Source organism: Entelurus aequoreus, linkage group LG09 (genome assembly GCF_033978785.1).
Source record: "Entelurus aequoreus isolate RoL-2023_Sb linkage group LG09, RoL_Eaeq_v1.1, whole genome shotgun sequence".
Taxonomy (NCBI): Eukaryota; Metazoa; Chordata; class Actinopteri; order Syngnathiformes; family Syngnathidae; genus Entelurus; species Entelurus aequoreus.
Window position 1 is genome coordinate 57,465,294 of NC_084739.1, and position 14,865 is coordinate 57,480,158.

Consider the following 14,865-nt stretch of genomic DNA (forward strand, 5'->3'; position numbering starts at 1 on the left):
ACAATCTGGCACATTAACATTTTATATGTCCATTAATGTGCATTGTCCCATGTACTATAACAAAGGAGTTGTAATTAGAGATGTCCGATAATATCGGACTGCCGATATTATCGTCCGATAAATGCTTTAAAATGAAACATCGGAAATTATCGGTATCGGGTTCAAAATTATCGGTATCGGTTTCAAAAAGTAAAATGTATGACTTTTTAAAACGCCGCTGTGTACACGGATGTAGGGAGATGTACAGAGCGCCAATAAACCCTAAAGGCACTGCCTTTGCGTGCCGGCCCAGTCACATAATATCTACGGCTTTTCACACACACAAGTGAATGCAAGGCAAAATTGGTCAACAGCCATACAGGTCACACTGAGGGTGATAGTATAAACAACTTTAACACTGTTACAAATATGCGCCACACTGTGAACCCACACCAAACAAGAATGACAAACACATTTCGGGAGAACATCCGCACCGTAACACAACATAAACACAACAGAACAAATACCCAGAACCCCTTGCACTAACTCTTCCGGGACGCTACAATATAAAGCCCCACTAACCCCCAACCCCGCCCACCTCAACCTCCTCATGCTCTCTCAGGGAGAGCATGTCCCAAATTCCAAGCTGCTGTTTTGAGGCATGTTAAAAAAAAATAATGCACTTTGTGACTTCAATAATAAATATGGCAGTGCCATGTTGGCATTTTTTTCCATAACTTGAGTGCATTTATTTTGGAAAACCTTGTTACATTGTTTAATGCATCCAGGGGGGCATCACAACAAAATTAGGCATAATAATGTGTTAATTCCACGACTGTATATATCGGTATCGGTTGATATCGGATTCGGTAATTAAGAGTTGGACAATATCGAAATATCGGATATCGGCAAAAGAGCCATTATCGGACTTCTCTAGTTGTAATATCCATCTATTAACAAGCTTATTGGTGTGTTTAGTGGGACAGGTGAAAGTTAAGTCGGAGAAAATGCAGTAGTTTATAAATACAATTATTCTTTCTGTGCGGCCCGGTAGCAAATGCGTCACGGACCGCAATCGGTCCCCGGACCGGTGGTTGGGGACCACTGTTTTAGAGTATTGGTTTGTGAAATGACCAAAAGTCAATGGTCAAATCAACGTCAGAACCCAACATTGATTAAATGTCGTCCAAAAACATGTTGTTTCAACATTATGTGTGAGTTGCTCAACGTCAGGACTTAATTCAACAAGTTCTCAATGTTGTTTTAATGTCTTGTGCCTGCTGGGTAAAGGCTTGATAGGACATTTTACCACTACTGTATTCCAAGCCTCTTCCTGCTCCTTCAAGATATAATGGAACGTTCCCCGTGCATCCTCACTGTCCCCTGTGGCGTACAGCGTTAATGCTGGTCTTATAACATAATTGGTGTTGTAGTTCATCCATCCATCCATTTTCTACCGCTTGTACCTCTCGGGGTCGTGGGGGTGTTGGAGCCTATCCCAGCTGCACTCAAAAGGTTTGAAATTCTATCTTTGAATTATGTCGAATTAATTATTTACAATTTATTTCCCACAATTTAGTACAAAAAGTGCATCAAAATAATTAAAGTTTTAGTCAAAAAAGTATAAAAATCATTCTAAATAAATAAATGGGTTATACTTGTATAGCGCTTTTCTACCTTCAAGGTACTCAAAGCGCTTTGACAGTATTTCCACATTCACCCATTCACACACACATTCACACACTAAAGGAGGGAGCTGCCATGCAAGGCGCTAACCAGCACCCATCAGGAGCAAGGGTGAAGTGTCTTGCCCAAGGACACAACGGACGTGACTAGGATGGTAGATGGTGGGGATTGAACCCCAGTAACCAGCAACCCTCCGATTGCTGGCACAGCCATTCTACCAACTTCGCCACGCCATCCCCATTCCATTCCACATTAATCACATAAAAAAGATAGATTAAAATTTTTTTTAATGGAGGCACTCCAAATAAAATTCTCCTGTGCCCTGACAGTAATAGTGAAAAGAATGAAGAATAAAAACAAAGTATAGGTATCAAAAAAGTTGATTCATAAAAAAGAATCAGAACATCTTTGAAAATACAGTTTAAAATATTCAAAGAAATAACTGCACATTGTCCAGTTTAAATAAAAACAATACCATATTATATAATAGTGATATTCAGCCATCCATCTTCTACTGCTTGTTCCTTTGAGGGTCAATATATATATTTCAAATAAGGTTTTTATGAGGGGTGTTCCGTTTTTCACTCCTAATACGATATCAATATTGGAGCGTTGTGCATTGGCTCATACTGACATTAATCTGACACAATATCAGCACAATTCATCGTCCGTACTTTTATTATTTTCCATCTTCTTCCGCTTATCCGAGGTCAGGTCGCGGGGGCAGCAGCCTAAGCAGAGAAGCCCAGATTTCCCTCTCCACGGCCACTTCGTCCAGCTCCCCCTGGGGGATCCCGAAGCATTCCCAGGCCAACTGGGAGACATAGTCCCTAGGGAGGCGTTTGGGTGTCATCCTGACCAGATGTCCGAACCACCTCATCTGGCTCCTCTCGATGTGGAGGAGCAGCGGCTTTACTTTGAGATCCTCCCGGATGACAGAGCTTCTCACCCTATCTCTAAGGGAGAGCCCCGCCACCCGACTGAGGAAACTCATTTTGGCCGCTTGTACCCGTGATCTTGTCCTTTCAGTCATAACCCAAAGCTCATGACCCTAGGTGAGGATGGGAACGTAGATCGACCGGTAAATTGAGAGCTTTGCCTTCCGGCTCAGCTCCTTCTTCACCACAACGGTATATATATATATATATATATATATATATATATATATATATATATATATATATATATATATATATATATATATATATATATATATATATATATATATACACACATATATTGTTTTAATTGATTGATTTATTTATTAAAGAAACTATCGCTGGTAGTAGTTCTAAAATAAGATGTGGATTACAATAATTAAAACTACATTCTATTGGAATTATTCTGAAATATTATGATTTTGTTTTAGTTGTGTTTCCATTGTAAACATTCCATAAGCTGGTGTCATATCTCCTTGTTTTGACAGTGACGTCACTAGTTAAAATGTTTTCTCACTTTTTATACAAACTTAGCACACAGATCATTACATAACAGTCAAGAAAAAAAATACGCACAAATAATAAGTAAGAATACAATGTGTGTACGTATATACAATTAAAAGTAAAACTAGAGTCAAAATTAAGACATCATAAAAATGTCAATAAAAATTTGTATTGATGGGTAAATAATGCCTGTGTGAATGTTCAGCACACTCCCCAGCTTTATAGACACTGAACTGATATTGTGTTGTTGTTACAAAATGGCACCACCTGCTGGATTAAAAAAGTAACTGTATTTGACCTACAGATAAAATTATTTGTATGCAAATATATATATATATATATATATATATATATATATATATATATATATATATATATATATGTATATATATATATATATATATATATATATATATATATATATATATATATATATATATATATATATATATATATATATATATATATATATATATATATATATATATATATATATATATATATATATATATATATATATATATATATATATATTTACATATATACGGCAGCACGGTGAAACAGGGGTTAGTGCATGTGCCTCACAATACGAAGGTCCTGAGCAGTCCTGAGTTCAATCCCGGGCTCGGAATCTTTCTGTGTGGAGTTTGCATGTTCTCCCCGTGACTGCGTGGGTTCCCTCCGGGTAGTCCAGCTTCCTCCCACCTCCAAAGACATGCACCTGGGGATAGGTTGATTGACAACACTAAAATGGGCCCTAGTGTGTGAATGTGAGTGTGAATGTTGTCTGTCTATCTGTGTTGGCCCTGTGATGAGGTGGCGACTTGTCCAGGGTGTACCCCGCCTTCCGCCCGAATGCAGCTGAGATAGGCTCCAGCACCCTCCCCCCCGCGACCCCAAAAGGGACACACGGTAGAAAATGGATGGATTGATGGATATATATACATATATTTTTTCCCTAGATAAATAACTGTGCAGAAAGTAAGAGACTGAATCACCAACATGCAATTCTTTGTTTGGACACTCAATTCTACAAAATGTTTATTTATAATGTATGAATATAAATTCGACATTTACTCGGTTGCATCAATTTTAATTTTGATCGCTACATTTATGATTATGATGACAATATGGTTCCTTGAATCCTGAATGCATACATTTATATGTATTTCACATTATTTTCTGCATGTAAAATACAATTATTCTCTATCAAATATGCTTTTTGTTTGGAACAGAACCCAGCATTGATTAAACGTTGTCAACTCATCCATGCGGACTGGACACTGGCCGAGAGTTAGTGAGAGTTAGTGAGAGTTAGTGAGCGGCCGAGGGTGGAGTTGGCTCGCTTGGTTGCTTTGTTGGGTCTGCTCCTGTCTGTGGCCATGCTACCCCCACCCCATCGGACGATGGCGTGGAACACCGCAGAGGCCACCACAGTGTATATGTTTTTGTTTCTTTGTTTTTTGTTGTTGTTTTACTTTTGTAGCTGTATGTAGAAATGGCTGGTTGCATCAGCTCTGCTCTTTTAATGTATTTTGTGTTCTTTGAGATTTGATGTTTCCCTCTTACACACATGCTTATTTGTGCTATGGCTATGAGTTGTTTCTCCTTTGGCCTCAGTCTGGACCCCCCCTCTCCAGGGACCCAGGCTTCGACTGATTTTTTTTTTCTCACCCCCCAGCGTTTACCTGTTTGTCATCGTTTTTGTAAGGGTCGCCGGAAGTTGGCAGACCCGTCAGCAATCCTGTTCTGTTTGTCTGCTCTTGAATGGGATTGTGCTGAAAATCTTAATTTCCCCTCGGGGAATAATAAAGTATTTCTGATTCTGATGATTCTGAAAAAGCATGTTGTTACAACATTATGTTTGAGGTGCTCAACTTTGTTTCAATGTCTAGTGCCTGCTACACATGGGAAACGTGGTGTATCTCACTCCCAGTGACAGTGGGTTAATACACTTTATCTGACACAACTTCAAAACTGCACCTTTTCTGCATGCGACACCAACAATCCAAACTAAATTAATAAATTCTGCAAAAGCAGCATTAGATCAGTAGTCAAGTGTGGTGATAATAAAATGAGAAAATGAGTAAGCCATGCAGACTTGCCACAGCAAAACCTATGGAAAATATAATAAAAAAACCAAAACCAGAGGTCAAATCATAGACATAGCGCAGTGATTACAAACAATACATTGTTGACACACTTCACACAAAAGTAATCACTTCTCCATAATTGTTGGTCCAAATCTAATGAGGATTTTTGGAAAAATGAGGGTAATATGTTGTTTTTTTTGCCGTTCTGTGTATTTTTTTTTACGTTGATTGCGCCGTCGGGACCATGTTGGAAGCCTGCTGGTCACTAAACACTGCAAGAATGTATACAGCGGAGACGCGGAATTAGGGCTGGAGGATATGGCCTTTTTTTAATATCTCAATATTTTTAGGCCATGTCACGATACACGATATATATCTCAATATTTTGCCTTAGCCTTGAATGAACACTTGATGCATATAATCACACCAGTATGATGATTCTATGTGTCTACATTAAAACATTCCTGTTCATACTGCATTAATATATGCTCATTTTAAACGTTCATGCAGAGAGGAAAATCACAACTAAGTCAATTGACCAAAACTGTATTTATTAAACAGTTATTAAGCAGTGGCACAAACATTCATGTCATTTCAAAACAGAAAGTGCAAGATTGTCAGAGACATTTTAAAACAAGCTATGAGTGCACTTTTGTGCGTGATGTCACTAAGATGACATATCAAAACAACATAAATTAAAGTGCACTTTTTGTACAGAACGCCACTACAATAGTTTAAAACAAATAAAGTGCACTTTTGTGCATGATGTCGCACAAGATATTTCAATAAGTGTCAAATAAAAATGAGCTGCACAATAGGAAATCAAATAGTGTATGTCCTTCGCTATGTGGTAGGTTCCTGCGGACGTTATCTCTTTCTGTTGTTGACTATTTTTTTCATACGGTGTTGATGTGGAAATGGTTGCCTCGGCATTTTGCTGGCGTGGCACCGAACGGAGATGTTGACATGCAGAGTTTCAAGCACTCTTCATTCTCTAGCGGGTGACTTTTCAAATGATGCTACATATTAGCAGTAATGCTACTTTTTGTAGCAACGCTTTTGCCCCACACTTGACAAATTACGGTTGTCGACATATTCCCACTTGAAGCCAAACCACCGCCAAACGATGGACCCCGTGCTGTTTTTCTTGGGAATTAATTCTCCCTTCATTTGTTACCAGATTCGCACCTTCTTTCTCTCGTATTACCACTCGCACCACAGCTAACGTTACCCATGCTGCTACCTCTCTGCTCCGCGAGGGCGTATACGTATGTGACATATGTAAGAAGGTGCGCTTGTTTTATGTCTCTGTGAGAAGGAGAGACAACAAAGAGTGAGAAGAGCCTGTAGTGTAATGCCTGCAGCTAAAAGCAACTGCGTGAGAACGTATACTCGAATATCACGATATAGTCATTTTCTATATCGCACAGAGACAAACCCACGATATATCGAGTATATCGATATATCGCCCAGCCCTACGCGGAGTGCATCAAACATGGCCACAAAATTGCACCAAAATTATAATTTGACAAAATAAAAGCATGATTTATTCTGAGTTTATGTGCTGGAGTATGTTTAACACTATATTTAGACTTGTTATGTTGGTTTATTTAGATTTAGTCAGGTAAACAACGTCGCACTAGTCCGGGGTTCGGCAACCCGCAGCTCTAGAGCTCTAGCTCCCTGGACCTCTTTCAGAGATGTGTGAAAATGGAAAAAGATGAAGAAAAAAAAAAAAGTTTTGTTTTAATATATATTCTGTAGGAGAACAAACACAACACAAACCTTCCTAATTGTTAGAAATCCCATTGGTTATGATATACATGCTTCACTGATGAGAGTATTTGGCAAGCACCGTTTTGTCCTACTAATGTCAGCGATCCTTGAACTCATAGTTTGTTTGCATGGACAACTTTCTCCGATGCCGCCACAGAAAGATGTGTTTTATGCCACTCCTTCTTTGTCTCATTTTGTCCACCAAACGTTTTATGCTGTGCATGAATGCACAAAAGTGAGCTTTGTTGATTATATTGATTTGCTGGAGTGCTAATCAGGCATATTTGGTCAATCCATGACTGCCAGCTAATCGATGCTAATATGCTATTTATGCTAACTGCATGCACATACTGCATCTTTATGCCTCGTTTGTAGGTATACTTGATCTCATTTAATTTCCTTCACTTATGTCCTCTGTGTATTTAATTTATATTTGCATGTCTCATGACACATTATCTGTATGTAATATTGGCTGCATTTCTCATAGTTGTTTGTGTGCCATGTTGTTCCAGACCACAGCAAACGTTACCCAGCTTGCAAAGATTGTAATAAATCCAATAGAAGAAGACAGCCTGCCATTTCCTTAAACTTGGACACACACATCTATACTTTTGGCCATTCATTTCCAGGAGTTATTTCACCCTCTGAGAAGCCTCCATTTTACTAATGTTTTCCAATGTTGCAAAAATGTGTAGAATAAAAAATAAGATACACCATTTCTGTCAACGGAGAATTGCGTCAGCGTTTGATAGTAGGCTAATATAGCTAATATAGACACTTACATCATGTGTTGCCTTCATTACAACACTCATATAAGGCTTTTATTTTTTTGCGACTGCAGATCGATTTGAATGTTTTTGTATTTTTGGTCCAATATCGCTCTTTCAATATTTTGGCTTACCGACCCCTGCACTAGTCCTTGGGAGAAAACATGGCGCCGGTTGTTTAGTTGTCCATACTCTCTTTAAACATGGCTCTGCCATTGTTAGCCCACGAGCGCCCCCTAGACGGTCGCCAAAAAACAGCTGTAATCCGTCTGGGCTGCAGCGGTACTCAGTTGTAATACACTTTTCCACCACTTGGGCAGTATTGACAGTATCACACAACAACACTGGAGCTAAAGTCATAGAGAAGTTTCTTAAACGCAAAAATTATGACTAAAGCGATGTAGCTGTAATTTCATGAGAATTTACATTTTTATTGACAGTTTAGTTGGGAAACATATTCATTATTAATTTGGTGTATATATTTTAGCACAACATTATTGTATGCCAAACACATTTTCATGAGTTAATTATGAGCCCCAACATATGCCGTATATTTGGTTAGTACTTATTTTTCTAATCAGCCTGGTCAATCGGCCTGGTCAATAAATAATCAATAATAAATAAATAATTGGGTTACACTTGTATAGCGCTTTTCTGCCTTCAAGGTGCTCAAAGCGCTTTGACACTATTTCCACATTCACCCATTCACACACATATTCACACACTGATAGGGGAGCTGCCATACACATGGTTTCATATCATTTGATAAGGTTTATCCTGTTAAACTCTAACTAGGTTAGATATTATTATTGAATATGATTCAAATCAATCAGTGTTAAAATTTGAGTGAGCTCCGGTTCCTCTGTAGTGGAAAAGTTGGGCCCCGAGGTCAAAAAGGTTAAGGGCCCCTGTTCTATGTGAAACCTCCAGTAATCATCTGACTTTATAATGAATTATTGATGTTGGGATTTAATTCTGCTGTAGTGAGAACACAACATAATCAATTAATATTAAAGTGAAAGCGTTGAGACTGTAAAGTCATGTATATATAGTCATGTTATAACCCTTGATTGCAGCACCATCGTGTGGTACTCGGATGTCACTACAGGTCTTTGTCAACATCAGACATACCTGCGCATGTTTTTATTAGTACACCCAATACGAAACAAAGAGATCAACAAACAATAAATAATAATGACAAATAAAGACACACTAAAAATCTATTCATCCAGACCATCCAGAGACTAGTAGAACCTAACTGGGCTTTGAGTATATATAATGCTGTTATAGAGAACCTGGTATCATACACATACAGTACATAGGAAATGGTGAATGGTAAATGGGTTGTACTTGTGTAGTGCTTTTCTACCTTTTTAAGGAACTCAAAGCGCTTTGACACTATTTCCACATTCACCCATTCACACACACATTCACACACTGATGGTGGGAGCTGTCATGCAAGGCGCTAACCAAGACCTATCAGGAGCAAGGGTGAAGTGTCTTGCTCAAGGACACAACGGACGTGACTTGGATGGTAGAAGGTGGGGATTGAACCAGTAACCCTCAGATTGCTGGCACGGCCACTCTCCCAACTTCGCCACGCCGATGCATGTTACAACTACAGAGTACACAGCATTAACACATTTCTAACTGGCACTGGTGCAGCATACCATATCATATATATATATATATATATATATATATATATATATATATATATATATATATATATATATATATATATATATATATATATATATATATATATATATATATATATATATATATATATATATATATATATATATATATATATATGTATATATATATATATATATATATATATATATATATATATATATATATATATATATATATATATATATATATATATATATATATATATATATATACAGTCGCGATCAAAAGTTTACATACACTTGTAAAGAACATAATGTCATGGCTGTCTTTAGTTTCCAATACTTTCTACAACTCTTATTTTTTTGTGATTAAGTGATTGGAGCATATACTTGTTGGTCACAAAAAACATTCATGAAGTTTGGTTCTTTTATGAATTTATTATGGGTCTACTGAAGATGTGACCAAATCTGCTGGGTCAAAAGTATACATACAGCAATGTCGATATTTGGTTACATGTCCCTTGGCAAGTTTCACTGCAATAAGGTCCTTTTGGTAGCAACCCACAAGCTTCTGGCAAGCTTCTGGTTGAATTTTTGACCACTCCTCTTGACAAAATGATGCAGTTCAGCTAAATGTGTTGGTTTTCTAACATGAGTGTCTCTATTCAGCATGATGGTGTAGTGGAAAGTCCAGGTTGTCAATGAGAACCAAAGTAGATTTAACACAAGAGTTTTATTTTACTCATAATCAAATGGTACAATGGTTGGGTTGAGTTGTCGAGCACACAGAAAGTTTTCCCCCGGGCGCGCCCGACAGCATGGAATAATCGCTACCAAAACACTCTCTTCGTTTGACTTTATCCCTTTCTTATCTCTCTTGTTAGTGCGTCAATGTCTTTTTTGTTTTCCCTATCTGTTCCATAACAACTCGAATCCTTTAGACAGTCAACACATTCTGTAGACAGGTTGGCATGACTTAAAATTCACTTTTGTCCCACAGAATAGAAGAGAAATCAAAATGAGCATACATTCTTGACATACATGAAATATAGGTCAAAAGGTCAGAAATTGTACGACATACCCGCCTTCCAGGGTCTTAAGACCCTGGACCAAAACAATTTCTGATGTAGACCACTAAGTTAAATCTCTACCACAGATAGAGGCAAAAACCTCAATGTTTTTATACGAGGCAAAAATTCCGTCTATGACCCTCCTTCAGAGCGATCGCTGTTACCAGCCTGCAGTAAAACCATCTCACAGAACACAATTAGTGGCCTACCCTTTGACTTAGTAAAGGAATAACAAATACTTTGATCATGAACATCATTGAACATAAATAGATGAATGTATATAGACTTATGACTGTAAGACATTTGCAAAAATATTTTTTCCGGCATTTGCAATGAATGTAGTTACCAATATTGTTAATTACCAATTGATTTTGAACACACAACTGAATTTCGTATGAGTCCATGTTCGATTAGTGCTCGTATAGATGGCTCGGTGGTGCCTCAGGCTGGTGACCTGCCGACACCTCGTTGGGCTTTTGGCTGCCTTGGTGAAGAAAGAGATCCACTCAAACAGTCTGTCTCTCTTTGGGGTGTGGCTCAGTCCATTGGGCAGACTGTTCAGTGGCCGGTGCGTGCTGGCCGAAATTGGGGAAAGCTGAGATAAAGTTTGGGGTCATGGGGGCTTTGGTGAAGGCTGGGGCAGAGTATGGGGCGTGGGGCTTTGGTCCAGGCCCTCGGCTTGCTTCCAGGCCTCCACGCTGCTTCGGCACTCCCGACACTTCTTTCCACAGCTGCTGGAGTCCCGGTGGACACATTGGCTGGCAACCTTAGTCGTTCTCGTCATCGCTGGCAAGGTGTTGTCCCTCCTCTCGGTTCCCTCCAGTCAGGTATCGGGTGTTGGTCCTGGATTGGCTTTGACCGTGCCCCTCTTAGCGAGTGCAAGGGAATCTGGAGTGGATGCTTTCATCCTCAAATCTGCACAGAGGATCTGGCACACAAATTCTACATTTTGCAAACATACCATTTTGGTCTCATGGTCTTTCCGCCTTCCTAGGAAGCTGCTGGTCCTGAGAAGCGCTGATCTTGTGACTGAAGACGATAACCTGTTTTCTTAAAATAGGTGCCGTTGTTTGACCTAATCTTTTTTGGGGAAACCATGTCGGGATATTAGATCATTCACAAAACATTTAATTACTGAATTGGCACCCTCCTTTGAGGTTGGGGTTGCTTCCGCCAACCACTGCAATTGTCAATCTAAATCATTACGTACCTTTATCCTTGTATCGATCATATCGATTAAATGAAACCTCAACACGCTCAAACCTGACCCAATCCAAACTCACCTCCCCCCTCTGTCCCTGAAACAGGGACAGTGTTAGTCGTAGTAATAGTAATAGTAATAGTAATAGTAATACTAATAGTAATAGTAGTAGTATTAGTAGTTTCAGAAACATCCAAGAAAAAGAAAAGGCAGCTGATAGTCAAGTGCAGCAAGAACAGAGGCGGAGGACAGGTCATGTTTGAGGTCACTGTTCGCTTTTGCAATAGTACTTTGATATTTTACAACACCTAGTGAATTATTGTGGCCTCAATAATTCACTAAATAGTTGTATTTAATTTAGTCTATCTATGATGGGACAATGCACAGAAACATTAAGTTCAGAAACAGATATGTTCTGTACCAGATTATATCTAAATAGCTACTTTCCATCTGTAGTTCCTGGCTACCTAAATTAAAGGGATCCAAAAATCAAGCAATACAATTATGACACTAATTAATCATAATAAATATATACATTCATAATAATAAATAATTAATCAAAAAATAATCCTACTGTAGCATGTAATCAAATTTAGGAAAAGTCATAAAATGCCCCTTCATGGACACATTCTTAATATATCAGAACCATCCACACCTTATTTACATCATCACACAAAGACAATACATGCTCTTCTTCACATCTGTCATCATTCGTAACAACAACCAAGATTTTAACAGCCATACCTCACAATTTACAACAAAGCTGCTCTCATGGATAAATATAATACACATTAAGTTGATGTGTCAACATAATGCCCCTCTTAGCGACAGAGTGAGCAGCTTTGATTGCTCCAAAGCCACTTTTTAATTGGTCTGTACTTGTTCTGGTCTTGTTTATTTCCTGCTTTATGGATTTAATTATAGTAGCAGTTTCTCGACGTGGTAGGGAAAGTGTTTTCCGTTATTGATTTATTTATCAATTGTTGTTATACGAGCAATAATACAATCCTTATACGTTTTTAGGAAGATAGTGTCCAACCCATATATATATATCTCTAGATCGTGAGTCTGATAATGCAGTGAAGATTTTGTTTAACTTTGTTTCATTTGTTAATTCTAAAATTAGTCCATCCTGAATAAATGACAATTATTTGCACTGATTTTGAGGGACTTTTTATTCAGGGTTTGTACAGACTAGATGAAATGTTCATTAAAATTATTACTTATGTCCAGATTGTCTGCGATAGTAGCGCCATTGATATTTAATGTTATAGTGTTGTTTCTTGTTTGCTCTCTTCCCGTAAGTTTGTACATGGTTTTCCATAACTTTCTAATGTTCCCTTTTGCAGCTTTGATTAATTTTAAATGAAAGTCAGCCTTAGACTTCTGCATAAACATTGTATCTTTGTTCCTCCAAACTTTTAAAATCATACGATCTGTATTTAGACCTGTTTTAATTGCTTTTTTGAGAGCTGAGTCCCGATGTCTTTATTAGAATCCAAATTGTTTTATTAATCCAAGGTATTTTTATTTTAGCACTCTTCTTTCTGGTTTTGTATTAGTGTATTTACAGATGATCTCTTTGATTTTTGTCATCCAACTGTAATTTTAGTAGGGCTGCTTATCCTTTGTATCATTGTAGAAGCCGTTTATAATATCCTTAAGTTTCTTTCTACGCGTCTTATTTAACCAGTCCAGATTAACGTCCCCCATGACGTTACTTCTTTCATACTATGCTGTTTGAGGATGTCTGAAAATGAATCGAGAAAAATGTCTTTAGCTGTGGTCGGTCGGTATACTACAATTACTTTGAAATACATTTCTGAGGAAAATGTCATTTAAATTTTAACATACTCAAATTGATCTACTTTCAATGTTTTCCCTTTCATAAATCATAATTCCTCCCCCCTTTGTCACTCGATCTGTTTTTTCTGTAATGTTGTTCCCCGGGACATTAATTAGAACGAAAGGTGTTGTGGGTTTTAACCATGTCTCTGATAGACAAGGTATCCCAGATTATAGTCTGACATTAACTGCTGTATTTGTTCAGTATGTTTCCTGTGGTAGAAAGTTTAATGATGCGGACACGTTTGTTACTGAATACTTTCTACAGACTTCTGTCTCTCTACGACTTTGTGTATGTAATAAGCAACTATAAATATTTGATATGCTTAAATTTGTTATTTTAGCTCAGCTGTTGTGTAGCTGCTAGATCCTTGTAGCCTACAGCAGGAGTGTCCAAATTGCAGCCAACAGCTATGTTTTTAACAGACAACCGAAATAATAAAAAATGTGGTATTTGCGTATAGGTCCAATCAGCGGCAGCTACGCCCTGTTTTATCATTTGACCTAAATTTTTGGTTTCGTAGGCAGGACAGAGAGCAAAGGAACAATGTGGGTCATTAGTTGTCCATCTTATACCATGCTAATTGTTGTAAGGATAGTTCACATGAGCGGCCATACTTTGAGTCCCACCATATATAAGAGTCAAAAGGCTCCTATTATGAGTCGTCTAATTGGTGATACATTGGTACACTTTGGCGGTTTGGGTGGCAGAGCACACGGACGCACCTCAGTCAGCCAGTGCTAGGACAGTTGGAGCAGTTCCCGTCTTCCATTCGTTCCTGGTAGGCGTCCCCAGTAGTTGTCAGCTGATGTCGTGCTGTCAGGCAACATCAGGAAGTTCCTTCTGTGCGGTATTAAATTGTCAGGGCACAGTTCGTAAGCAGGTCATTACAAGGTGTGTGCAGGTTGACCACAAAGGAATGCTTCAAAGATTGTGTTGAACATTGTCCGTTGACACTTATGTCCAGTAGGGGTCTGTTTGTATCCTGCTGTTCGTCCTGCTGTTCGTCCTGCTGTCACACCTGTTTTTTTTTGTGAGCATGTTCTGGCTACAACTTTGGAGCTTGTCTTGTTCAGAGAAGTTGGCAGTCCCCCGGCTGCATAACAGTTTCCACCCTAGCTTGACCTAGGACAATTCCGTGACTACCACCCAAGTCCGTCTGTATGGTTTTACGTTTTGTTGAGGTTTTTTCCCTCCAGAATTTGGAACTCAAAACATGTACACCCATCGTTTTCATATCCTCTCGGTTAGTTCAATTTTGCATATCACGTTTTAAAATCACAGTCTTAACTATCCCATTAAATGTCAATCAATAACCCTAATTCAAAGATTATACGTACTACTTCATGTGTATTTAAGTACCCT